Below are 25,734 nucleotides of genomic sequence, written 5' to 3'. Positions count from 1 at the left end.
GAAGACAGTGAGGGAACATGCCAGGCAGAGCTCTGGGGAAGAGAATGCAGAGAGCACTCGAGGTACAAAGCCATGAAGAAGGAACAGGTCTGGTGGCTGGAGGACTAGAAAGTTCCTGAAGTTGCGTGTTGTTGTCTGGATTTTGGCTTTTGCTCTCAGTGGCTGGGCAGCCATGGTGGGAGGAGGGCAGTGGTTAAACGGAGGGTGACATCTAACTTAAGTTGTTCAAGGGGATCAGTCTGGCTGCTGTGCTGAAAATAGACTGAAGGGGCAAGTGTCGGGGAAGGGAAGCTAGTTTTGAGTCTGCTGCAATGATTTAGGAAGGAGTGGCAGCAAGTGGGACCAGGGGGGCATATTTTGGGATATATTTTGAAAGTAGAGCTGACAAGATTTGTTGGTGGGTTGAAGGGGAAGTATGAAAAGAAGAAAGGAGCCAGGGATGACTTCAATGCTTTGACTGAAGCAATTAAAAGAATGGAGTTGCCAGTAACTGAGCTGGGGAAGACGCAGCAAGAGCAGGGTGGGAGGGATGAATATTTGTAGTATTTTGGGGGGTGAATATTTGTAGTATTTTGGGGATATGTTAAATCTGAGACACGTATTAGACATCCAAGTGGACGTTGCGAAGGCAGGGAATCATGGCTGTTTCAACTAAGGTACAACTTCAAGTCTTTGCCCATACAAATTCTAAATAACAATTAAGTGTATTCTCATGCAATTAAGGAAAAATATGTTAAAAAAGTAAAAAGATCTTTTCAACATTCAGACAATGTGAAAGGAGGCCAATTTTAATAACCTTCAATTTAACATCAGATTCTTCTATTATTAACGCAAATGTTAAAAATCATCATAAAAACTAAATAGTCATTAGAAATCACCTTGGGCTGAGAGCTGGGAGAATAATATTTTACTTCAATAGACCTAAAATAAATATTTAATGCTGATAATAGAGACACATAGAAAGTCAGTGGGAAACATGCATGACTCACAAAGGAGGCATCAAGGGCTTTTTAATCAAATTGAAACCTTTTGTAATAAAAGTTCTTTGAATTTTCCTATGACTTTTTTGAACTCAAAGGGCTTCTAGAAATAATCTCATTAAGCTGTAGTGAGACTAGCCAGGACACATAATATTATTTCTAATTTCTAGATCTGGCGTGGAGGAAGCGAGGATGCACAATAGAGTCCCTGTGTTCTTGGCGACTCAATGGCTACAGAAGTTTTGGAGCCTGCATTTTTTTCATTTCAGATAAGTTATTTTCCAGCTTCACTAAATTGTTTTCTTTCTTTTCTCTTCTATGGTAAACAAACAAAAAGATCCTTGTTTGGCTTCCCTTAATGTCTTCTACCGTTTTAGCTTCAAAGGGTCAATGTGCAAAAAAGATTTTTCACACTAGAGGAAAGATTTGAGCTCTGGTCAATTATAGCTTAATTATCAGTCTCTAGGTTTCAAGCTGTAGACAGACTCATACATTCTCTCCTCAAGATACGTGTGAAGGATGGTTCTTTCCTCCGAAGTTTCAAGTAATCAGAGGGAACCTATTCCTGTTGTAAATTAGAGCGAGATGTGACATACTATCTAGTGTGGCCAAAGGTGGGATTTACCTGTATCCAATTTTCAGTATTCCCTTTAGAAATTATGTACATCCGAACGTGAGACAGTCAGTTAACAAACATTGTTGAGCACCTGCCAAACAGATAACTCCAATCAGTGAGTCAATGGGCTTTGAGAGAGGCAAGCCCTATGTGTTCTAAGAATACATCAGGATTCCTTAGTTAGAATTTAATGAGAATGTGATTATAAATAGCCCCTGTGCTACATCTTTCTACTTCCTTGACCCCACATGCAAGAAATCTTCCCTTCTAGCCCCAGTTACAAAAATCCAGAGGCAGGGACTCTTATTGCTAAGTTTGTGTTACATCCCTATACCTTGGACCAACCACTGTCACCAGGGCCATGGGTTACTGTGATTTGTTGCATCTGGGTAATGTAGCTGGAGGGCAGCAAACTGTGCTTGCAGACACTGTAGACTCACACGGAATGAGTAGTGGGAGAGGAGCTGTTTCTCAAAGGAAAGAGAGGTGAGGCTATTGCTAAGGGAACGGATGCTGAGAAGGCCATAGCAATAGAGGGTGGTTAACAAATGACGGTAGGCAGGACACCAAAGAGGGGAGTCAGGCATCAGGGATGGTTTACCCAACCTGAGTCATTTAAAAAATGTGAGCTAAGTGTTGAAGAAAGAGTAGGCATTCTCCAGGTGTTTCTGTGTGTATTTGTACACGCATGAGAGGTTAGCGTAGTCTGGGTAGAGGGAGTAGAGTGGGTAAAGGTACAAAGGTGGGAAAAAAAGAAAATGACCTATTCGGGGAACTAAGGAGTTTGGTGTGGCTGGAACGGAGGGTAAGATGATCAGGCAGCAAGAAATGGAGAGCTTTGTATACTATGGGATGGGAAATCATCTACTGAATTTACATTGGCTAATATTTACTGAGCACTTCTTAGTGCTGGTGCTGCTCTGTGCATTTCACCTGTATCAGCTCATCTAATCCTCACGTCAACCTGAGGAAGTGAGCAAGGGGGACCTACAAATATGTAACAACCAACCTGGCGTGGTCATGATTGGTGACCGTTGAGTCAGAATGGACATCAGCTGTAAAGCACTGCTACTCCCCACGGTGTGTATCCGTGGCCACCAGCCCTGGGTGTGGGCACGCTTATAATCCTTGTTTTACAGGTGAGGAAGCTGGAGCACAGTGTTGTTTACTTGCCCAAGCACACATGGTAGCAGCAGAGGAAGTAGGCCTCAGACCAGAGGGGCTGCTCTGTACCACTTGCCTGTAAAGGGGGAACGCGAATTCATTCTTTAGAAAAAGGATGTGAGAGAGTGTAATTCTCATGAAGACAGCCACTGGGTCTGTGTTTGTTTCTCATTATATCCCCAGCACTGTTTCTGACACATGGTATGTTCTCAAAAATACTTATTGACTGAATGACTAGAAAGCTCATTGCAGATTTGAGAAAGGCAGATAAGACTGAGGCATTCATCCAGATAAGAAAACAATAAAATCTTGAAGTAAGGAGCCAATTGGAACTGGTAAGGAACTAAGGTGACACCAATTGGAAGATATAAAAGAGGTAAGAGTAAACAGAATTTAGTGACTGTTTAGATGTGGGACATGAGTCCCAGGTTTCTATTTTGAACAATGAAGGAGGTGGTGTTGTCATTCACTGAAATAGGAAGTGTAAAGAGAATAGGTTGTTAGCGGTGGGTAACGTGAAGGGGGATGAGAGAAGATCATGAGTTCCTTTTGTGGATGTCGAATTGGAGTGCCTGCAGCTGCTTAGGAGAAACTGGATTTGGAATCCAGAGAGAGACCAGTGCTGCTGATGTAGATGGGTGAGTAGTCAGGATACAGATGGAGGTTAAAGGCATGGGGGTAGATGGTCATCCAGGAAGAGTCTATGCAGAGAAGAGGCTGGAGGATGGCGTCCTGGGGCAGGGGAGAGAAGCAGAGGCCCAGTGAGAGAATGAGAGTGAGTGGCCAGGCATAGAGGAGGAGGAACCAGAGAAAGCGTTGTCAATAAAGTCCAAATTTGTAGGGGCATCAGTATTTGTGGTGTTCTGAGTGGCCTGGCTCTAAATGTGGAAAAGGTAGCAGGCAGTGGGATTGATCTGGAATTTGGCTTTTTCCGAGTGAATATGGTCCACTATAGGCAAAGGAGTTGACAGTGACAAGAAATGCTGTGTGATGGACCTGAGGCCCCGACAGGTAGAGCAGGAAGCAAGTATAGTAAGGGCTGAATTAGAAGTCAGTCAAGGATGGGAGATCTCAGTGAGTCAAAGAGAGGGTGTGGTGGGTGTAAGGACTCAGGGAGCTGAAGGGATAGGAAGTTGTAGTCAGAGTGGCGTGCTGAAATCCAGATCCAGGTGGTAACAAGGTCCAAAGGTGTGGTCGTGGGTCATGGGTGTGAGAGTTGAAATGCAAGGGAAGTGTACTAGTCAGGTTCTCCAGAAAAACAGAACCAATAGGATATAGATATATTATTGTATTTGATATTGTATGTATTCCATACTTAACATCTATCCATCTGTATATTTGTATCTCTATCTATGTAAAAGATTGATTCTAAGGAATTGGCTCATGTGATTATGGAGATGGGCAAGTCCCGAGATCTGCGGGTGAGTCAGCAAGCCGGGCATCTGGAAGAACCAATGGTTTACTTGGAGTCTGAGTCTGAAGGCCCGAGAACCAGGAGAGCTGACGATACAGTTTTAGTCCTAAGGCCAGCAGGCTCGAGGTCCAGGAAGAGTAGATGTTTCAGTTCAAGTCTGAAGGCAGAAGAACTCTCTTTTACTCAGGGGAGGGTTAGCCTTTTCGTTTTATTCAGGCCTTCAACTGATTGGATGAGGCCCAGCCACGTTAGGGAGGGCAGTCTGCTTTACTCAACCTACTAATTTAAATGTGAATCTCATTCACCCTCACAGAAGCACCCAGAATAATGCTTGACCAAGTATCTGGGCACCCCATGGCCAAGTGAAGTTGACACATAAAATTGACCCTCATTGGGAGTGGTCCATTTACTCCAGACCCTCTGTACTTGCTCTGGTCTTCCTGGCCTTGACCTTTGGGCTCCAAATCCCTACTTCAGCTCCTGCCTTTGGCCATCGACTACGAAAGCTGAGTCTGCTCATTAGAACTGTGACGGGAAGTTTCTGTGCAGATTGGGGTTGAGACCTGGGAGCTGGGACTGAGTTCTGACCCTGCTATACAAAGAATGCTTGCTCGGAGGGGCCTGCTGTTGAGAGAGACGCCTAGAAGTATTGCTGCAATTGTCTAATGTGTGCCCAGTTCATGATTCCCACAGGGACACTCAGGGCTAAACTGGCTCCTCAGAGCATTTGAGGACCAAAGTAAAGATTGCAGCGACATGGCTTCGTGCCACCCTCAGGTGAGTTTGATGGAGCAGATGACAGACACTGGCTGCATCCAGCTACAAACTGAATTGCACTCGCTGCAGGATGAGGGATGTCAGAACAAAACATGCTTGGGACTACCCAGAGAATAAGTTATGATTAGGTGTCTTGTTTCCTGAGCAGAGCAGTGTTAACGGAAATAATGGCAATTCTCATAAGTTTGTGGCTACTGGGTAGTGGATGAATCATGAGGAAAAGACCCACCTTTGTTTAGTGATTCTTGTTACTCCCAAATGTAATGAGATTAGCAAGGAAACCATATTTTTTCAGGAGCCGATAAGGTATTAAAAAGGCTGCCTCCTCTGAGCCTCCAAGGACTGGTTTTGTAGAAGAGAAATCAGGCAACTTCTCTGGGGATAGGCTTTGTGGGAGACAGATAACATATCATTTGGGACTCTTTTTTTCCCCTTAATTTTGCGGCAGATTGGTTGTCTTCTCACCTTTTCCCACCATGATGCGACAGCCCCCTCCTCTGTTTGAACTGCCTGGAACGAAAGTCCTACCTGTATTCCACACTCCACGAACTCCACAGGAGCCTTCAGGGCGCCCACTCATTCCTCTGCTTCTTAACTCAGCTGTTCAATGATTGGCTTCGACTGTCACCTTTTCATCTGTCTGGGACTGAATCCTGGCTCCATCTTTTACATAATGTGTAATCTTGGGAAGTTTATTTAATGTCTGTGGATGTCAGTTTCCTTATCTATAAAAGAGTGATAATAATAGATTCTACCTCCTGGGTTACCATGGAGATTCAAGAAGATGTTTTAGATAGTCATTGCAATGCTTGGAAACAGCAAATGCTCTCTAGTTGTTAGCTCTAATTTTCCTTTCTGATTCTGCACCTCAGAGTCTTCCAGGTTGTCTCTATAGGTCCGTAGCTGATCTGTGTGTATTGACTCCCTAACAATAGAATGTTGACCCAACTCTGAATCATGTTTTATTTCCTATAGGTGACCAGTTTATGTTTGAAAGTGGAAACAGGAAAATCTTGCTTTCCATAGTCTGCCTGAGTAACCAAACTTCACCTGGTTGAGTGGATTTGAGGGGAGTGAGGTGAGGGAAGGAGTGTTTCGGCCGTACACCTCAATTCTCAAATCCTACTTCTCAGCTTTCGACTGTGCAGGAAATCAGAGATTACATTTCTGACACTGTTGACCTTTTTGCTCCTGACTCATCTCAGATGATGCCATAAGGAAACGAGGGCTCTGGTAAGTGGACAGGGAATTTGTTTCTTCAGTTTAATAGTGTGTGAGTTGGGATTCTCTGAGCACTAATTTCCCTAACAAGGACAATTCCTGATTGCAAATTATTTACTCTATATACAATTTGGAAACTTGGGAATGTTAAGATATTCAGCTGTTTCACAAGCCAGACTATTCATGCTCAGAGAATGTCTGCCGAATCCTCTGATTTGATTCAGATAATATACAAGCTTATGCAGCTCTCGTAGAAGGTTCTGGGCAACAAAGCAATGGATCACATGGCTTGGTTGATTCCACCCTAGGTTATTCAGTCATTCTTCAAACATTTGTACTGAGGGCACACAAATGAGTGTGATACCATCTGTTCTCTGGGGGCTCAATGGCAGGTAGTACTTTTGTCAAAAAAATATGGTGGTTACAGCAGGAAACAATCATTTATCCATCTATCCCTCAATTCCATAAATATTTATGAAGCATTTATATGAGCCAGGCACGAAGCTAGGTATGTGATTCAACAGTGGATAACACAGATGCTCCCTACCCTCCTGGACCTGTCAAAGCTCATGGTGGAGATAAACAATTAAACACAAATTTATAGCACATTGTGATAAATGCAAGATAAGGGAACATTTACAGTACATTGGGACACATACAACACAAGGAAAGGAGCTAGACTTTAGTTACGTGCTCCATTCGGAAGTGATTTCTTTTCTCTTTTTTTTTTCTTTGACACTGGAACGATCTGAAGCCCTGAGCAGCCCACAGTTCCATTCAAAAGAACTCATATGAGACAGCTGTATTGTTAGAAGTTTCTTTAGTTACGTGAGTTTGTATAAAAGCAATTAGGAGTACAGATAGAAATAGCAATAGTAATATAGTTGATGTCTTAAGTGGAAGCAAACCTGTGCAGTAGGCACTGGACTTTGAGTAACTGCGGACACAAAAAGCAAGAGTTCTTTATGACGAGCATATTCGCGCTGACAGCAGGAAACAGTGCAAAAGGACCTCCCTGGGTGTAGAGCACATGACGGAAGAAGATGCAGGTTTGGACTCGATGAAGACAGGGCTTCTCTTCTAAGTGGTCCTGGCTAAGGGCTTCACCACTGTCCTACAGAGGAGGGCATTAATACTTGCAATTATCTAAGTTTTACGGTACATAATTCTGCTTAAGAAAACTATAAGTTATATGTATTCAGTTCATTTAGTCCTAGGGAACTGTATTTCCTTAAACATTGTCTCATTTTCTCATCAGGTCCTGAGTCAAAAAAGCCTCTCTCCTATTGGTGGGAAATACCTGCGCCGGATGGGACCAGCGCTGCTGCCCCAGCTCCCCGAGCATCGCTGAGCAAAAACCTCTCACTTCTTTTTGGTCAGTGGCCCCCAAAACTGAGGGTGTCTGCAAAGTCAGAGGTTCCCAGCTCTCCTTGTGCATCAGAAAAACCTGAGGAACTTTAAAAACTGGAGAGAACCTGTCCCGTGCCGGGAGAGTCTGACTTCATAGGTCTAGGAAAATAGCTGGGAATGCGTTGTTTAGAAGGCGTCTCAGGTGGGTCTGATGTGTCTGGCCTGCCGTGGGTTGCTGTTTCAGAACCTCTGTACCAGCTTGCCTGCATGATTTCTCACCTGTTTCCACTTTCAGGTCGGTCCCTCATATTAAAACTTAACAGTAGACTTCCATCGATGGTAATTTAAATTCTCATTCCCTCCCTTTGTCCCACCCTCTCTTCTTTCATCTCTTCCATATTTTTCATAGAACGCTAAAATTTGTAGATACATTGTGATCATCTCATCCAAACATTGCTTTGAGACAAGGGAGGATAAAGAACCGAACCATTGAGAGAAATCCCTTACTTATTTAGCCCAGTGAGTTTTCCTGCAAGTCTCTTGATGTCAGATAACAACTCAGAGTAGGACTGCTTTACAATGAACACAACGTACTCGAAAAGACTTAGGGCAGAGCAGCTGCCAACCTGCTGAGATTGATACTTTGTGCAGCTGGCTTGGTCAGACCCTGCCTTCTGGCCTCTGCTGTCCCCTCCACGTGTCAGGCCCCATCCGCGACTCAAGACTCAGCTTCTAAGACCTGGTGACTTTCTCACTGGGGCCCCTTGGTTTGGCGCTGGGTGGGATTTGGTGACGGCTTTCCTTCTGGGTCTGGGGCTTGTCTGCGCTTACTCTGCCACCTTCCATTTAGCCAGTCAGCTCCCTTAGCCCTCTCCTGGCTTCCTTGAACCTTGGCTCCTTCCCTGGGCAAATGGCCTTCGGGAGCCACAGTACCCAACCAACTTTACTCCAGTGTTTGATCAGCTTGATGGCCGAACAGTTTCTTCCTTCTGTCCAGCTGAGATCTCTTTGTCACACTGTAACCATTATCCCCTTATTGGTCCTCTGAGGACTGATATCCGCAAGGACCCATTTTCCATTCCTTAAATCTTGTCTTTCATTCATCTCTAAACTCACTCTTTTTCCTTAAATGAATTAACAGATATAAAGCACTTTGAGCAGTGCCTGATATGGGGTAAGCACACATGGCTGTTAGTATTATTATTTTCTTTATATCCTTTTAATAGTTTTCTGAACAGAGATGGACTTGTGATTTCTCCAATAAGGGTCAGGGTAATCTGAATAGGGTAAGATTACTGTCGTGTTCCTCTTACTACAGCAACACAGATTCCTCTTTACTCCCTCACAGCCCCCTAACCCTCAACCTCTCACACCTCGGCTAACTTGCTGACTTTCAATTTGTTTTCAATGACAGTGACCTCTACGTCCTTTTTGTCACTAGTGCTTTTTCCTCTCGTTAAAATGTGTATGTTTTGGCAGTAATTTAATTGTGATAAAAGGTATACGGATCTATTTTCCATAAAAATTGCTTATTGTACCATAATTTGTTTGTAGTAGGAAGTTATGGTCCAGTAAATTCTTCCATATATTTACATTGCCAGAAACACTGTTTGCAGAGCAGCGGACATTTTTAGTTTCATTCTCCCTAGGTCTGTTTTCAGTCAGGGGTAAAATCTCCCCCTAAGATTCATCACCTAAACAAAGTGTGGTCAATGAGTTTACCTTGAGTAATTGTTGGGGTGTGATATGAAATGTCCTGTGTGGGTGTGAGCCCTCTTACTCTAAGACTTGGCTTAAGTCTGTAGACAGAGGACCTGCTGTCATTTTGCCAAGAGTCAAGGAAGGCGTGAGAGGTTGTTGGTTAGTGGGTAAAGTCTGCTAAAGCTGGGAATTAAAGAAAATCTGTATCTGTATCTATATCTCTTAAACCTTTTAGTTTAAACTTAAAATGCATGGATTATCTTTTACTGTAAGGGCCAACTTTTCCTGGCTGTGAGTTCATTGTTTGGAGTTGCATGTCCTCATTCTTCTATAAACCGCTCTCCTCATGCATCATTTACAACATGCAGTTTCAGTTTCTTTAAAGTGGAGCGAGATCTTGAAAACATTTGTGAAGTGAGCCGAGTGGAGTCTCTGTCTAGACTAGAGTTTTGGTACATTTTTCTCCGACCCTTTTATGGTTGCTTTACCCATACTGGTATGGACATCTGTTTGTATAGCAACTCACTTTTGAGTTTTTTGAGACATCCAACTGAAGTTTTACAGAACAGAATTTTCTTTTTACATTAAAATTTCATCAGTTTACATGATATTTAATATAATTACGTAATTATAATAATAAAACATTGGGCATAAACATGTCTGGGAATGAAGACAAGGGTTCTTTATAGCTCAGCCGGTGGGCGCAGAAGCGCGGGGTCTGCCGGAGCGCAGTCTGTGCCGGGCCACGGGTCAGTGGGTTTGAAAGAGGGACACGGCGTTAGGTGTAACCTCATGTCCCAGTTTGTGCGTATTGTCCTGGCTTAATCATTAAGAGCTCCCTTCTCACCCTTCAGGAGGTCCTGGGCAATAAATTCTATGATCACTCCTAGTGTTGGTTAACCTAGTCAGTCTGGTTAAATGGAGGTAAAAGTTGATTTAGAGAGTTTCTACCAAACTTGATTCAAGTTTAACTGTAGCTGACTTGACAGTGCCTACAAATCCTTGCCAAGTGATGGTGGTTAGAATTGGAGTTGTCAAGGAGCTAGAGTTCTTGATTAAGCTTGGGAACGGGCCTGGAGCCTCTGAGCAGCCCAGGAGGCTGCTCAGAGGCTGTGATTGACGGCTTCCCAGGTAATGCTGCTGCGAGGGGCTTCCCTGCTGCTGCTGGGCGGGGTCGCTCGTTCAGCCAGGTGGGTACTGGAGGCAGGTGATGATCTTGAGCACCAAGGGTGACTTTCATTGACATGGGAATCACGGGCACAGCATCTTCTGGTGGGAGCCGGGGGGGGGGCGTGCGTTCTAAGCATTCGTAGCTGTGGTTAACTGGAAATGATGTTGAATAAAAGCCTCTCTACTTCCTGGCAGTGTTTCTGGGGTTGGATCTCCCCAACTTCATCCATCTTCTCCATCTCTGCAGCTGCCTTCCTGCATTCTTTCCTCAGTCTGTCCTTCTCTTGGTTCTTTCCCAGCACTGCCTCTTCCCTATCTGTTCAGAATCCCCAGAGCATGCTGACCACCAGTGTGTCCTATCCTGTGTGAACCAACCCCGCTCCGCCCAACCATGCTCATTCAGGAGGAGCGCTGCCCACCACCACACCTCTTCGTTCTCCCCTCCTTTCACACACACTCACCTGTTTTGCTGTGAGACCTCTCTGTTGGTTTCTGGGCCTGGAGGACAACTCTAAAGCTACAGTCCCTGGGATGGATTCAGCCTGGAGTTGGCTTTAGATCCTGGCATCTGGGAGATCTGACCCTCAGCTATGGAGTCCTCTGTGTAGTTTGTAACTGAGTGCTGAGCTTGGGGTGGGGGCAGGAGGGCCAATGTGGAAACATTCACGGGGCCTGAAGACTGCTAGTGCACGGATGCTTTTAACACTTTGACTCAGTTTCAGATTAGCCAGTAATTCAGTGTTTGCTATACGCCTGGGTACAATGCTAGTTACTTTCATGAATACTGTAATATTTAATCTTTTCAACAACCTTTTGAGCTAATATAACACACACACACATACACAAGCATGCACGCACTTTTTTTTTTTTTTAAACAAATGAAGATATTAAAGCTCAGAACGTATAAAGAATCTTCATGGGCACACCGACGGCAAATGTAGACCCAGGATTTGAACCTGATGCCTCTTGACTCAGCATCTCCTTCTTCCCAGCAGACTTTAGTGTTCCTCTTCTGGAAAGGATTGTTCGGAGAGCGTTGCTATTTACACACTGTAAGTAAAGAGATTAATGCTATGGCTTTCAGACTTTTAGAAACATCATAAAACCTATTATTTAAATGAAGTCTTGTGAGGAAGCTCAAAAGATAAAATGGCTAAGTGCGAAGCTGGTCCAGGCGGGTGGAGGGTGTCTGCGGTCATCTCCATTTCTTCCCTGCCTCCCATCCTCACAGCCCCTCGAAGCAGGCTGGGGGGCACAGTTCAGTGATGCGGGATTAGTGGAGTCATACATGTGCATCCATTTAATTCCACCGGCCCAAGAAGGCGGGGCAGAGAGCTCACCTCGTCCCTGGCAACCAGCACCAGGGGCCCTCCCTGGATGTGGTGAGATGACTGTTCCACGTTCACCTGCTGATTTCTTACCTCTGTATAAGCAGATGCATATCTATTCTCTTTTTCCTTTTTGGTGATCAAATTGAAATAATTTGCATTTATGATCTTATTCACTTTCCCAACCATCCTTTGGAATCCCAAAGACCAAAAACAACACTTTTTAAAGGTACTCTGACAAGTAGGGTGACCAACCAGCCCAAAATGCCTATGACTTAGGGATTTCCCGGGACACTAGACTTTCAGTGCTGAAACTGTGACAGTCGCAGGCAAACTGGGACAGTTGGTGGTGAAGCCATGAGGTCACAGGAACTGGCCCTTGAGGACTGCTAACCAGGGCACCGGGACACCTCTACTCCCGTGACCTGGCCGGTTGGCACCTGGTCCCTGGGATCAGGTGAACTGCAGATCGTGTAAGGAGTCTGGTTAACACTGCTCCTTTATCCCTTGCCCTCAACTAGAGCTGAAAAATGAGTTTACGAGGGTGAAAATCAAGTTCACACAGGTAGCCATTTCAAAGAGATTAAAAAGCAATACCTTTTTGTTTTTAAAGCATAGTTAGAATATAGGCACTCTCTCTTTTTCTGCGATTGTTAAAGTAAATGAGTAGATAAAGCTATTTTTAAGGTTACCTAGCAGATAAGTGCTTTTTATTTTCTATGGATTTTGTTTATCCTTTATCAATTTTCTTTATTTGGCATAAATAAATGAGTTGGCTAAAACAAACCCCCAAACACCTCTTGTTATCTGCAAAGTGTAGTAAGCTATAGTATCTGGCAGTGTGATTAAACGGAAAAAAAAAGACTGGAGTTGCTTACCGACTGTAAGACATTGGAAAGGTCCCTTAACCTCTCAGAGCCCGAGCTTCTACACTGTCTCAGTGGAGATAATTGCACCTGCCTAACGGATTAGCACGAGATGTCAAAGTGCTTGGTAAATTGCATTTCCCCGATAAATGTTAGCTTCTTTTCTTCCTGGCATGGTCAAGGTTTTGCTTAATCAAATATTCTCATTAGAAGAAAGTTATCAATATAGAATAAGGTACGGTTAATAAATTCTTTATCAATAAAGAATAAAGTATGTTTACCATTAAAAATGCATCAAACAGGCATGCAGGCATGAGGGAACCTTCTGGGTAATGGAAGTATTCCATATTTTGATCTGGATAGTGATAACATGGGTGTTTACACACATAAATATTCACCATGCTGTATACTTAGGACTTATGTATCTTACTGTATATAAATTAGTCTTCAATTAAAAAAATGACTCCAGATATGTAAGTCATTTGTATTGATTTGTATGATTCTCCTAAGGCAGGAGAGGGGTCATAATCAGAAATTTATTGCAACTCACTCTTAGTGGGGTAGAAAATACCATTTATTAGAGAATTTTAGTAATTAAAATGCTAGCTAAGCCTGACATTACAATTCACACTACATTATTTATTGATATTTAACATTGACAGAGCGATGGGCAGTGCTGTCTTGTGTGCGCAATGGGCAGAAATGCTGTTCACTCAAGGTCTGAATCAGCTGCAGTTTATAATCTCTGTGGAAAGCATGGTAAAATACTGCTTTTCTTCCTTTTGTTATTTGGCCTCCCGGGAAGCCTCAGCTAACCAAACTTTTCAGTAGTTCAGTTATCATCCAATACTTGACTTTGACGAAGGCAGCCAAAGGCTGTACTCAATGGAGCAACAGCCTTAGAAATGATTTTGGAAAACGGATTTGGAAAAAGCCTTTGGGCACTGGGCCTATACAGAATGCACTCATAGACCGCTGGTGACAACACTTAGCACAAAGCACTTGGCTTAAAAAAAGAGAAAAATGCTGGCATTTTGAAACTAATTTTTACATTGTACCCTTTATTATACTCTCTCTCTCTCTGTCTTTGTGGTATCCTGTGTTTAAGGAAATAACATTATCATCTATTTCCAGAACTGGTTTGGATAACTTCTTCTTGGAAACCCTTCCCACGCATTTGTATTTTGGTATCTCTCTGTTATTTCCCACTCAGGCAGACTGACCACAGGCATGCTGGGAGACTCTCTGGCTCTGGAATGCACCAGCCTCCTACTTTCACAAGCCAGGGACACATGTGGGATCATCTAGAAAGGCAAGGGGAGTCATGACACAGAGGGGAAGCTAAACACAGGATTTTGCTCAGTTGAGGGGATATGTGACCATCAGCACCGCTGCCACTACCACCATCTCTACCACTACCGTCTCCACCACCACCATCTCCATCACCACCACCACCACCCCCCGCATCTCCACCACCACCTGGTACCATAGAGAGAGGGGAAGACTCAAGGGAGCTCCCTGGGATCATTCCATGAGACACAGTGTTCAATTCTCTGGTTGGTGGTGACAGGTGATCTCAGAGTGCTAGTGGGCAGGAATCCCAGGGAGCAGTTGTTCTCAATTGGAACAGAAGGGTGGAAGCTCTGGGGAGGCGAGTGTATCATTAAGAAAAATAGGAAACTGAGAGATGTGTTTCAAACTATTAAAAGGAGATTATTCCTTCTGGTAGAGAGTTTGCAGCTGAATTAGCAATTACTGAAAAACTAAGTCAGGGGAAAAAATGATTACTAATTCTAAGAAATATACAGAGTTAACAAGAAAAGAAATAGAAAACTACATGATGCAGCTTTGAATAAGTATTACATAATCAAGATAATGTAATAATGAATATTGATTTAACCCAAAAAATTATATTGGGAAGATGAGTGGAAAAGCAAGGGCTGTGTGTTTGTGTGTGTGCATGTGTGTTGAATTATATAAAAGCTAATTTCTCATTCTTAATAGTATGGAGTCAATAGATAATATCTAATTGGAAAAATCAACGACTAGCAGTATAAGCATACTATTAAGAAATATGGAGGAAAGAAAGAGCCCTAAGAATTGAAAGTAATTGCTCTCAGGAAATAGGGGATAAGAATATAGCTTTGATAATTGAAATTAAGTTAAAAATTAACCAAAATTTCTCTTAAGTCATTAAAATTAAAGCCTTTCCTGAAGAAATTAAGGTGAGCAGAGAAGTAGGGCAGCTAACAGGTCAGAATTTTCATTGAGAGTGGAAAACAGAGCTCAGAGTCCTATGTCCTTGAAGCTGTTGGTGCCCAGCCCTCTCAAAATGGACTCTGCTGAGCCTACGAAAGACTGGCAAGTGACTTTTGCAACACGTGACATTTCTTCTGGAGGCTGTTCAAAATTTGAATCTGCAAGACAGTACCTTCCCAGGTCCTGAAAACTTGAGAATACAGTCAGAGTGCAAAACAGTGGCCAAAACATTCATTCTGCGGCTTTGATCTCACCAGCTGCTTCCAGTGAACTGTTGCCTGTCTACACTCTCCCTCCCCTCATTGTGAGTTCTCTGCAGTGGATTATAGCTACTCTCACATATTTTTCTGGATTCTAGATTGTTGCAGGGCCCATCCTTGACTCTTCTGGAGTTTCTTTAGGCAATCCAGAATTGTTCTTGCTCGCGTCTCGGATCTCCTATCACAGGGCTGGACCCTGGGAACTACATTTCCAGAATCCTGCGCCAATAGGGCTCCCAGTTAGACTCTGTCAATGGGAGGAACCTGGGGGAGATCTGGAGGCAGAAGCGGTACACATTGCTTCTCCAGCGGTGGGAGGCAGACAGAAAGGCTTTACTGGATATGAGCTTCTGGAGCATCCTCTAGGTCATCCCCTGGAGTCATCTGGTGTGGTGTTGGGGTGCTGTAATCACGGGTGGTGGTTACCTTGGGATTCAAGCAACTTCTTGATTCTCTGAAAGCAGTGGCCAACTTCAGAGCTAGTGCTGTTGCCACCAAAACCTTGGATTTGGGTAGAAGTGGATTTGAATCCTGACTTTTCCTTTTTTGAAACTAGGTAACCCTGAGCTGGGATTTTTAATCTTGACCTATTTTTTTTAACAGTATGATAAGGATAACAGCATTTATCTCATAGGCTACAAGGCATAAATATAATACATGTGAAAATGCCCAGGAAAAAACCTGGCACCAGAGTAGGTACTCAATAAATGGTAGTTATTGATGTTATTACTTTTATCCTGTGTTTATTTTTCAAGATTGGCACCTGAGCTAACAACTGTTGCCAATCTTCTTTTCTTCCCCGTCTTCTCCCCAAAGCCCCCATTACACAGCTATATATTCTAGTTGTGAGTGTCTCTGGCTGTGCTATACAGGAAGCCACCTCAGCATGCCTTGACAAGCGGTGCTGTGTCTGCGCCCAGGATCGGAACCAGCAAAACCCTGGGCCAGCGAAGGGGAGCACGCAAACTCAACCACCTGGCCACAGGGCGGCCCTGCTTTTATCCTGTGTTTGCCACCTGTCACTGTTCTTATTTATGCTATAGCTGCTGTGCAAACACTAGGCGAGACATCCGTGTGCAGGGTGCTGGACTGAGCCGCTGGGACAGCTCAGCCACTCCTCCTTCCACAGGCTTCTCCTTTTACAGACGGGATGCCCACGTCTTCCCTTCTCCCTGCCTCAGAGCGTAGGCCTGAGCCTACCCGATACCCAGCCCGTCTGTGTGCAGGAAGCCAGGACCATCTCGTCGGCTGTGACTTTAGCACGTGTATTTTGCCCGGTTTGCTTCCTTTGCTAACCCAGGGAGTACAGCAGCCCCCACCTTTTTCTCTGCACAGTGAGCTGCCATTTGATTGACATCCTTGGCTCTGCTTATTTTTGGGGGCCAGTCGCTCCCTGTCACTATCCTGAGGTCACCATGCTTGAGAGAGATTCATTCTTACACCTTTGGGATCTTTCACAACAAACCTCATTGCAAGGCAGAACCATTTCTAGGCAAAGTCATAGAATTCCTGATTTGGAGAATTTTTTCCCATCCTCTTTTTTATATGTGAAACACCAGATGTTCCAGCTGATAAGCCCTATCAGTGATTTCTTTTTCCTCATTGATTTAAAAAATTGTACCCTTTCTCTATACAGCACATGATCAAGCACTTTAAAATATATAATTAATTAAAGTGTTTACTGAAACTGACAAGCAGGCAAAATAAATGCAAATGAAGTAGGAAATCTATAGAAATAGCCTGGGAAAAGCCATCTCTGCATGGACTGACTTATAGGATACCCTGAAGTCGAAGAAACTGGAGTCCTTGCAGATTGGGAGCCAGTCCAGACACGGGGGTCACCACGCTTAGGGTACAGTTTCTGCTTCTCTCTTGCTTAAATGACAGATTTCCAGCAAAACCTTCTGGCCTCTCTCTGTCTTCAAGAAATATGGGCAAGCAGGGAGAGAGAAAAACAGAAAGAAAATGAATTTATTTATTTATTTAGTAATAATCTGAAAATAATATGTTTTCTTTTTTTAACATTTTAAAAATTTATTTGTTTTTATTGAGGTAACATTGGCTTATAACATTACGTAAATTTCAGGTGTACATCATTAAATTTCAGTTTCTGTGAGGACTGCGTTGTGTAGACCACCCAAAGTCTAGTTGCCATCTGTCACTGTCTGCATGTGCCCTTTTACCCCTTTCGCCCTCCCCCCTCCCCCTGGGTAACACCAATCTATTCTCTAATCTATATATTTGTTTGTTGTTGTTGTTTTTGTCTTCCTCATATGAGTGAGATCAGATGGCATTTGACTTTCTCCCTCTGACTTATTTCGTTTAGCATAGTGCTCTCAAGGTCCACCTATGTTGTCACAAATGGCAAGACTTTATCTTTTTTATGGCTGGGTAGTATTCCATTGTGTATATATACATATACACCAAATCTTCCTTATCCATTCATCCAGTGAAGGGTACTTTGGTTATTTCCAAGTCTTGGCTATTTTGAATAATGCTGCAGCGAACATATCTTTTTGAATTAGTGTTTCCGTGTTCTTTAGATAAATAGAAAACGGATTTATAGAGTTAAAGCCATCCTATCACAATCTATCCCATTTCCCTCACTATTTCTGGTTTCTTCTCTCTCCTCCATTTCTGGAAGGTTCGCATGAGACAGGAGCAAGGGGAAGGCAGGGTGCTGTAGGGGGGAAGGGCCCAGCCAAGCCTCTTCCCTGTTCCTCACTGGAGACCCTGGAATTAGGCTGGTGGCCTGTTGTGCTCTGCTTTCTCACCTCATAGCCTATAACTAGAAACAAGTCAAAACACTACACCTTTATTAAGGGTTATTTTTTTTTCTTGAGTGAAAAATTTAAAATATCCCTTACTTTAAAAGGCAGGATTTGAGCATAAAACTTAAAACCAAAAATAATCAAACACACTCCTCTTTTCCTAATGTGATAGGAGTCATGGAAAGGGAGGGCTGGGGCGGGAGAGGAGAGTGTGGGGCTTCCTGCTCAGCGGTCGGCGTGGCGGTCAGGTTAGTCTCTTCCGCATTTCACTTACGCCGTTCCTTTTGGATGTGGTCATACACACTGGATGTGCAAGGAGGGGGGATGTCATTTTTTTGTCAGCAACGGGAGTTGGGAGGGAGGCAAATGATAGTCTGTGGGTCAGATCCAGCCACCACCTGTCTTTATAGATAGAGTTTTATTGACACCCAGCCATGTCCATTTGTTTACACATTGCCTAGGGCTGCTTTTGTGCAACAATGGCAAATTTGAGAAGTTGTGACAGAGACCATCTGGCCCACGAAGCAGAATGTGTTTACTATCTGACCCTTCACAGAAAAAGTTTTCCAACCTCTGGCCCAGATGAAGTATTATTCTGGTCGCTAGAGTCACTTTAGCTGCTGGATGTGTGTGGCAGACGGGGTGAAATTAAACCAGGGGCCAAATCTGACTCTTAAAGTGCTTTACAAAAGTTTGTAGTAACTGAGAACCATGAATTGCTTACAACTGTCATGTTGGTTTCATGTAGATAACATCACTTAGCCATTCAGTCATTCACGGTCTAAGCAAATATTTGCACTTGCATCACCTCTGTGGGCATGGTGCAGGGTGGGCTTCCAGTGTTTGTCGAAGTGAATGAATTGCCCTTGTTAGCACCTAAATGCCAAGCAAATGAATCTGAAAACTGAGCTCCTTTTTTCTTCCAGAATGAGGTGGAAATATTTTAAGAAGGCCGGACGGATGAAGAACCTTTATGATTTGTGAGAAAGATGGAGACTAGGATATAAGACTACTCATAATTAGGGAAATTTATATTATCAAATAAAAATATTGTTTTTAAAAAGCATCTTTATGCCCATGTCTCTCCTATTCTTTCTCTAAGGACAGTCCATATAGAGTAGCAAATAAGATAAGTAAGGGATATGGTGCCAGCACACCTGGGTTTCAATTCTGGCTCTGCCATTACTAGCTGTGTAGTCTTGGGCAAGGTACATAACCTCTCTGTGTCTCAGTTTCCTCACTTTTAAGACAGGAGGAACCCCCTTTCGCAACCCTCAATGGGTTGTTATGAGGATTCATTGAGATGAGGCAGGCAAAGACCTAGTACTGTGATGGTGGCAAGTTGGCCATAATATTATATTCCCCTCTCAGAAAATCCCGCCAGCTCTCCCAGAACAATGACTTCCTGTACTTGCTTCTCAAAATCCGCCGTTAATTTGCCTGAGATGTCAGACATGGGCCGTTTGGCTGGAACCTGTGATCTCTGCGGAAATGAGAACCCGGTGGCAGAGAGCGTCCTGAGATTATCTGAGCTAACCACTCATATCCTGGCAACACAATCTTCTGAAAGAGAACCTGGTGAGTCACAGAGGGAACAGGACCATTTTTGTGTTACTGAACCATGACCAATGGCTTGCCAATCACCAGAATGGGTCTCTGTCTTTGTTGAATACACATTTTTACCTGCTTTATTGTTCTTCCAACTCGGGCCTGTCTTTAGTCTTTCATCTGGAAAAATCTCTGACAAAAGGAGTAATTAAGTTGCTCCCTTACAGGCATGAGGCTGATTCCAGCAGACTTGGGATATTTTGCTGTAATTGTTCGTGTGAGGCACTGCCCACTGGTACTTTTGCATCTGAGCTTCAATCATTTTTAAATCTTCCTCGGGTTACCTTTCATCACCTCCTTTTATTAACAGACAGATGTTAGGTGTCAAAAGAGCTCACCCAGGTGCTGGGGAATCGGAATCAATGCTTCTTGAGGAGAAAACCGCCCCAGGAGGCTGGTGGTGGGTAGTGGGTTCGCCATCCATCCACCCTTCAGTCTATCCATCTGCTGGGGTATTGCGAAATAATGTTGAATTCGACTTTCGGTTCTACCTAGAATTCCCCAGTTAGCTGTTCTCTCCTCTTTCAAATTCCTTTTTATTATATGTCAAGTGGGAACAATAAACATTTGTCTAACTATTGTAGGGGAGGAAGACATTTCCTCTACCCTCTCTGGGTTTGTCTGGCCGGAGAACAAATTAAATTCACATGAGACAGAATAGCAGGAGAAAATTAAGCAAAGCTTTATAACACATATACATGGGAGAGACTCAGGTAAACCAAGCAACTCGCCAAAATGGCTGAAGCCCCTGCCTTAAATATCATATCCAGCTAAAGACAAAGGAGAATGTTGGGAGTGTGGGGGGAGTCAGTTATAGGAGGTTACCAGACAAGCACAATAAACAAATGCAGATTTAAGTCCTTGCATTCTGTATTGATAGGAGTTTCTAGAGAAGGTCATCCACGTTCTTCCTGGTACAGAGAGGGAGGCATCTTTACAGATGGAAATTTCCTTTACAATGTAAATGTCTCCTAACAAAGGGTAAGTAAGTTCTACTTTTCAGTTGCTTTCCTGTCTGCAAAGTAACCAGCGCCAAATAATCATCATGCCAAAGACACATATCTTGGGCTTGCCAATTCCAGGCCCCCACACTATCTTGGCCTCTCTGGACTCATTTCTTACCACCACGCTTCCCCCAGTCCCTCACACCATACGCACACACTTGGAGACACGGAAGTACTTTGCAGTCCTGCAATCATTGCAGGTTTGCTGAAAGTTCATAGCAGGTCGCAGATGTGAAAACACTTATTACCAGGTCTGGAGCAGCACAGGTGTTTCTTGGGTTTCTGTATTTGAATTCCAAGGCCTGCTATGTGTCACAAACACAGAAATGTGTTTTAGAAGACTTGTGGTAGGGTCCCAGTTCTGTCACTTAATAGCTGTGACACTTTGTGCCCTGTCCCAAACCTTAGTTTTTCATACATAGTGTGAGGAAAAACTATGCTATGTTATCAGGCAGATCAAATGAAAATATATGAAAAGAACTTTTTAAACCAAAAGATGATACAAATGTATACTGCTATACAGACAATTGTGACAATTGCAGCAGCCTTCAATTGGAATTGATAATAAAAAGTCAAGTTTAATGATATTTCTTTGCTTTAATTCAGCTTTGCTTAATGGCCCCAGGACACTCACCTAAATGTTAATAAAGCAGGAGAGCTCTTGACCTTGCTTTCCAACCAAAGCAAATGCACACGCAGCTTATCACATCCATCAATACACTAGGTGCTTTCAGACTTAAGCTGGAGAGAAGTGCGTGTGGAGCCACAGCAGGTGAAAGTACAGGCTGGTTGGCCCCATTAGTGCCCTGGGGCCAAGTGCTGACTGAAAAGCGGGGGAGACAGAGGATGGCATCAGTTTCACCCAGAGGAGAGAGGCTGATCAAGCGCCTGTCCTGGCCAGTCCTTCTCTGTTGCCTCAATTAAAAGGGGTTAATTACTCACATTATCCAGCTGTTTGCTGAGTCTCTGATTCACTTTGCTGCGGGAGGGAGGGGTGAGGAGGCAGGAGGTGAGCGGCTGCTACTCCTTGTCCTTTTCCTCCTCCAGTCCAGGGGAGCGGGAGGGAGAGATGGGAGCCAGCACGAGTCATCTGTAAGAGACACTTGCTTTCCCTGTGCGGAGACGGGGAAACTCCCGTGTCGTGAACACTGGAGAAAACAAATGAATCACCATCATGCATTAAACTCATTTGGCCTCATTTTCTAGCCTACGGTGTGGGGGCCTGAGGTCAGCACAGAACTTGACAGAGAGGAGGAGAGGGGAGAAGGAAGAGAATACATGACAGTGACTGTAGCATGCTCAGAAGGTACATGTCCAGGCAGGCTAGGTGTCTTAGAAGGAAGAAGACTCTGGAAGGGAGGGCCTGGAGGTTTAGGCAAGGCTAAGGTTTGTGTGGAGCCAGGTGAGACAGCTGAGTGTCATGGATCAATACCAGAAATTGGGTAAAAAAAGTCACACTGGATATCAGTTTCAAAGATGCAGTAGATGCAGGGGAAAAGCATCTATTAGGTTTTAGATACTGTGGAGGATGCTTTACAAATACAATATTACTGAATCCCCATAGAAATATTATGAGAAAAGCTATAGATGAATAAACATCAATTTAGGTGAGCCTAAAGCTGTTAGCTTAAATGGAGGGGATTGGTTCGATTCCAAAGTCCATGTTCTTTCTTTAGTTTCATGTATAGAAAGTCAAGCTAAGGTATGTCACCTGTGGGCAGGATTTTTGTCCCTCTAAATCCATAGGATTTCTCCATTACTGCTGCTTCAGTTGTGGTAAGAACTTTGTTATCCTTACCCAAAGGTTTTGTGACCTTACCTTACCCTTATGTAGCAGGGAATGGTCCTGCTCACTGATATTCCGGTTCTTCTCCTGCCTCACAGGTTTGTACTGCCTCGCTCCTTGAATACTGCCTTGGCCGTGTGACTTATTTTGACCAGTGAAGGATGAGTGAAAGTGACTTGTGTTGCTCATGTTACAGGTAGCAGACTGTAAGAGCCCTTATAAGAAAAGGAGATTAAGAAAACTCACCATGTTTTCTTCTACTTGCCGAAGCAGCTGTTAACCCTCCAGTTGGTAAAATGTCTGAAACTGATGAGAAAATATGGAGCAGAACCCCTGTTTATTTAGTGTAAGAAATAAAACTTAACTGTTAAAAATTCCTAAGATTTTGGGATTATTTGTTACTGCAGCATAATCTAACCTGTCCTGACTGATCCAAGGAGGAAATGATGAATTGCCTGTTGTTCATGATTTCAAAAGATGTGTTCTTACAAAAGAGAAAAAACAGAGAAATAGGCTGATTGGAATAAGAAGAAATTGGAGTAAAAACTCAAGTCATCTCTTGTTTGTTTGTGTTTAAACCCAGTGAAAAAGTCTGTAAAGTTTTCAGCAGTGTACAGGTTTTAGGTGGTGCGTGGTTTCTGAAGAATGGGAGATGAGAAGTGTAACTTTGCTTGGGCTGCCGTAACAAATAGCACCGTCTGCGGCCTAAACAACACAAGTGTGTTTTCTTCCCATCCTGGAAGTCCGAGATTGAGGCATCTGCAGGGTTGGTTTCTTGTGCAGCCCCTTTCCTTGGTCTGTAGATGGCTGCCTTCATATTGTCTTCCCTCTCTATGTGTCTGTGTCTTAATCTCCTTTTCTTATAAGGGCACCAGTCATTTCAGACCAGGGCCCATCAAATCACCTCATTTAACCTCAATTACTTCTCTAAAGACCCTGTCTCCACATACAGTCACATTCCGAGGTACTGGGGGTTAGGAATTCAGCATATGAATTTGGTGGGAACTGCTATGGAATAGTATCTGCTACATAATGCAGACCCAAGAAAGGATTTCTGAATATCTTTTGCCCCATCAAGCTGTTTCCTATATATTCTGCTCTGTCAGGAAGGAATCTAAGGCTCTGGCCATCTGGCCTGAACAGACTCTGCCACAGGGTAACTCTGCCACAGGGTAACTGTAGTGTCTCATTGATCTCTTCATCCCACACCAAAATGAACCTGGATGGGAAAGACCTCTGCAGGAATTTTGTGGAGAGCACTCCTAATCCCATTTTAATAGTTAAGGAACTGGAGCTCAGAGATGTTAAGTGACATGTCCTAGGTCACACAACCAATGCATTTCAGAATTGAGAATTATGTCTATGAATTCTGAGTACCAGGAACTGTCTTTCCATAAGGTCAGAGCTAATGCAGTTTACAGTAATAAAGTCTGGGCTTGAAACGAATGAGAGTGTACAAATTCAAGAGAAGATTTGCAGAATGGGATGAGAAAAGAGATCATTCCAGATGAGTGGAGCGACATGAGCAAAGGTGGAATCAGGAGGAGTAAAGTAACTGGGCCCCTCATTTTTCACCACTGTCCGTCCACTTCCTGCTCTGTACAATGGTGTATACCACTACTCATGTTGAGTGCGCATGTTGAGATTGGGCCAACAGTGCCTCTCTGGATAATCCAGGAAATAATGAGGCATCCTGGATGTGTCATCAATTTATTTACTGGCTCTTTGGGAAAGCCATTATGGTTATTCATCAGCCACTTTATATTTGCAAAATGGTTTGCCATAATTTTCATTTGATTTCTCTCTAGCAAACTAGCTCAGGGTGGTCACCGCAAGTTACCCAACTCACCAAGGAAACATTTAAAGATATAAAGGCATTAAGTGAATTAGCCCAGAGCAACAAAGAGCAAGAGCTAGGATTAAGAATTGGAAACCTCGGAGACCTCCTCTGTTTTGCCTTCGGGGCTGGCTTTTTCCACAAACAGGCTTCTGGGAAACAGAACGATGAGGGGATTTCATGAAGAGCACGACATTTTCTATCACCATTTGTTGAAACTGCAAGTCATCACATTAGAACAAAGGCATCCCAGGGAGGGGGAAGGCCCCACGCTGGGCTGGGCTCTGGAGCAGGGGTCCTGGACTGGGTCCTGGGTAGCACACCCCACTGACGACCGTGAAAGGATGCTGCGTCCTCAATGAGACAGCTGCTTGTATAGAGGCGTTTTTATGAGCTGACAAGCTAGCCAGGAGCAAGGCATGTTTGTAGGAAGTAGATGCTTGCCAGTTTTAGTCTGAGCTTTTCATTCAGCTGTAGCTGGAGACAGCTGAATTTTGAAAGTTCTGCGTGAAGTTCCTCGTTTCGGATTTTTGTCAGAACAAGGTCAGGGATTTGGTTTGGCTTAGATGCTCCGTTTTCAAAGTGTAACTGAAATCAATGAAAACAAAGGCAGCGCTGGTCGTTTTCCTTTGCTGCTGATCATAACTCTTCCGGGAGACCAGGTCTGGACAGACAAAGCTGCCTCTCGAGGGATGTTTACGTTTCTCATTCCAAGACTGAGCTTAAAGAGGGGAGACAACAGTTGACATGTTGTGATGTGAAAATGATTGAAAGTCTATCCTGAGATGGGAATTAAACTGAGGTCCCCAGGGAACCGAGTGGGGTCTTGAGGAGTTGGAGGACATGGTTTTGAGCTACACTGATCAGAGTGAAGCATTGCCTTTCATCTAGCTGCTTTGGGAGAGAAGATGTTTCTCCTAAGAAAAATTTCCAGAAAACTGAAGAGAATTTCTTCTAAAAATAAAAAAAGAGGGGCCGGCACCGTGGCCGAGTGGTTAAGTTCGCACGCTCGGCTGCGGTGGCCCGGGGTTAGGATCCTGGGCGCGGACATGGCACCGCTTGTCAGGCCACGCTGAGGCGGCGTCCCACATGCCACAACTAGAAGGACCTGCAACTAAGATATACAACTATGTACAGGGGGGGTTTGGGGAGATAAAGCAGAAAAAAAAAATAAAGATTGGCAACAGTTGTTAGCCCAGGTGCCAATCTTTAAAAAAATAAAAATAAAAATAAAAATGAAATTTAAAAAACATTTCTTTTAAAAAATACACAAAAAAACAAGCAAAAAACACACTTCTGCTGAAAATTATTTTACAAGGCTTGGTACGCTTCCTTACCTTCTCAAGAGTGTAGCCTGGAACATGCCCTGTTCTCGGTGATCCGGGTAATCACACCTCCTCGGGCTCTCCTGTAGGGAACCTGCGCGGTCCTTGGCCACGCCTTCCTGCGCCAGGTCAGCAGGGCAGCCTGCCCATTGGCTGCTGACGGTTGGGTGCCCCTGGGGATTTGTATTTTTATTCTAGACTGTGAATGGAATTCTTTCTTTAGAATCTTACAAAGAAGGGCAGAATCTGAGAATACCCAAATCCTGCTATTGGGAAAATGATAACTATATACACTAA

The 25,734-nt window shown here is 43.7% G+C and overlaps 2 long non-coding RNA genes across 3 annotated transcripts; one reads left to right on the top strand and one right to left on the bottom strand.

Annotated features, from left to right (window-relative positions):
- The first annotated feature begins 1,156 nt into the window (after window positions 1-1,156).
- Window positions 1,157-22,634, top strand: LOC139080175 (uncharacterized). Its single transcript, XR_011534453.1, has 4 exons — window positions 1,157-6,184; window positions 7,431-19,455; window positions 20,366-20,466; window positions 22,472-22,634. It is a non-coding gene; the product is annotated as an uncharacterized lncRNA (long non-coding RNA).
- On the bottom strand, window positions 20,144-25,734 carry LOC139080176 (uncharacterized). Of its 2 annotated transcripts, none has more exons than XR_011534454.1 (4): window positions 25,450-25,734; window positions 22,522-24,833; window positions 21,432-21,637; window positions 20,144-20,794 (listed from the first exon to the last, which is right to left on the bottom strand). It is a non-coding gene; the product is annotated as an uncharacterized lncRNA (long non-coding RNA). The 2 variants fall into 2 exon arrangements; XR_011534455.1 differs by having other exon boundaries at window positions 22,522-22,581; window positions 25,450-25,729.

Source organism: Equus przewalskii, chromosome 29 (assembly GCF_037783145.1).
Source record: "Equus przewalskii isolate Varuska chromosome 29, EquPr2, whole genome shotgun sequence".
Lineage (NCBI taxonomy): Eukaryota > Metazoa > Chordata > Mammalia > Perissodactyla > Equidae > Equus > Equus przewalskii.
Note: the sequence above shows the minus strand (reverse complement) of the source record. Positions and strands in the feature narration are given on the sequence as shown.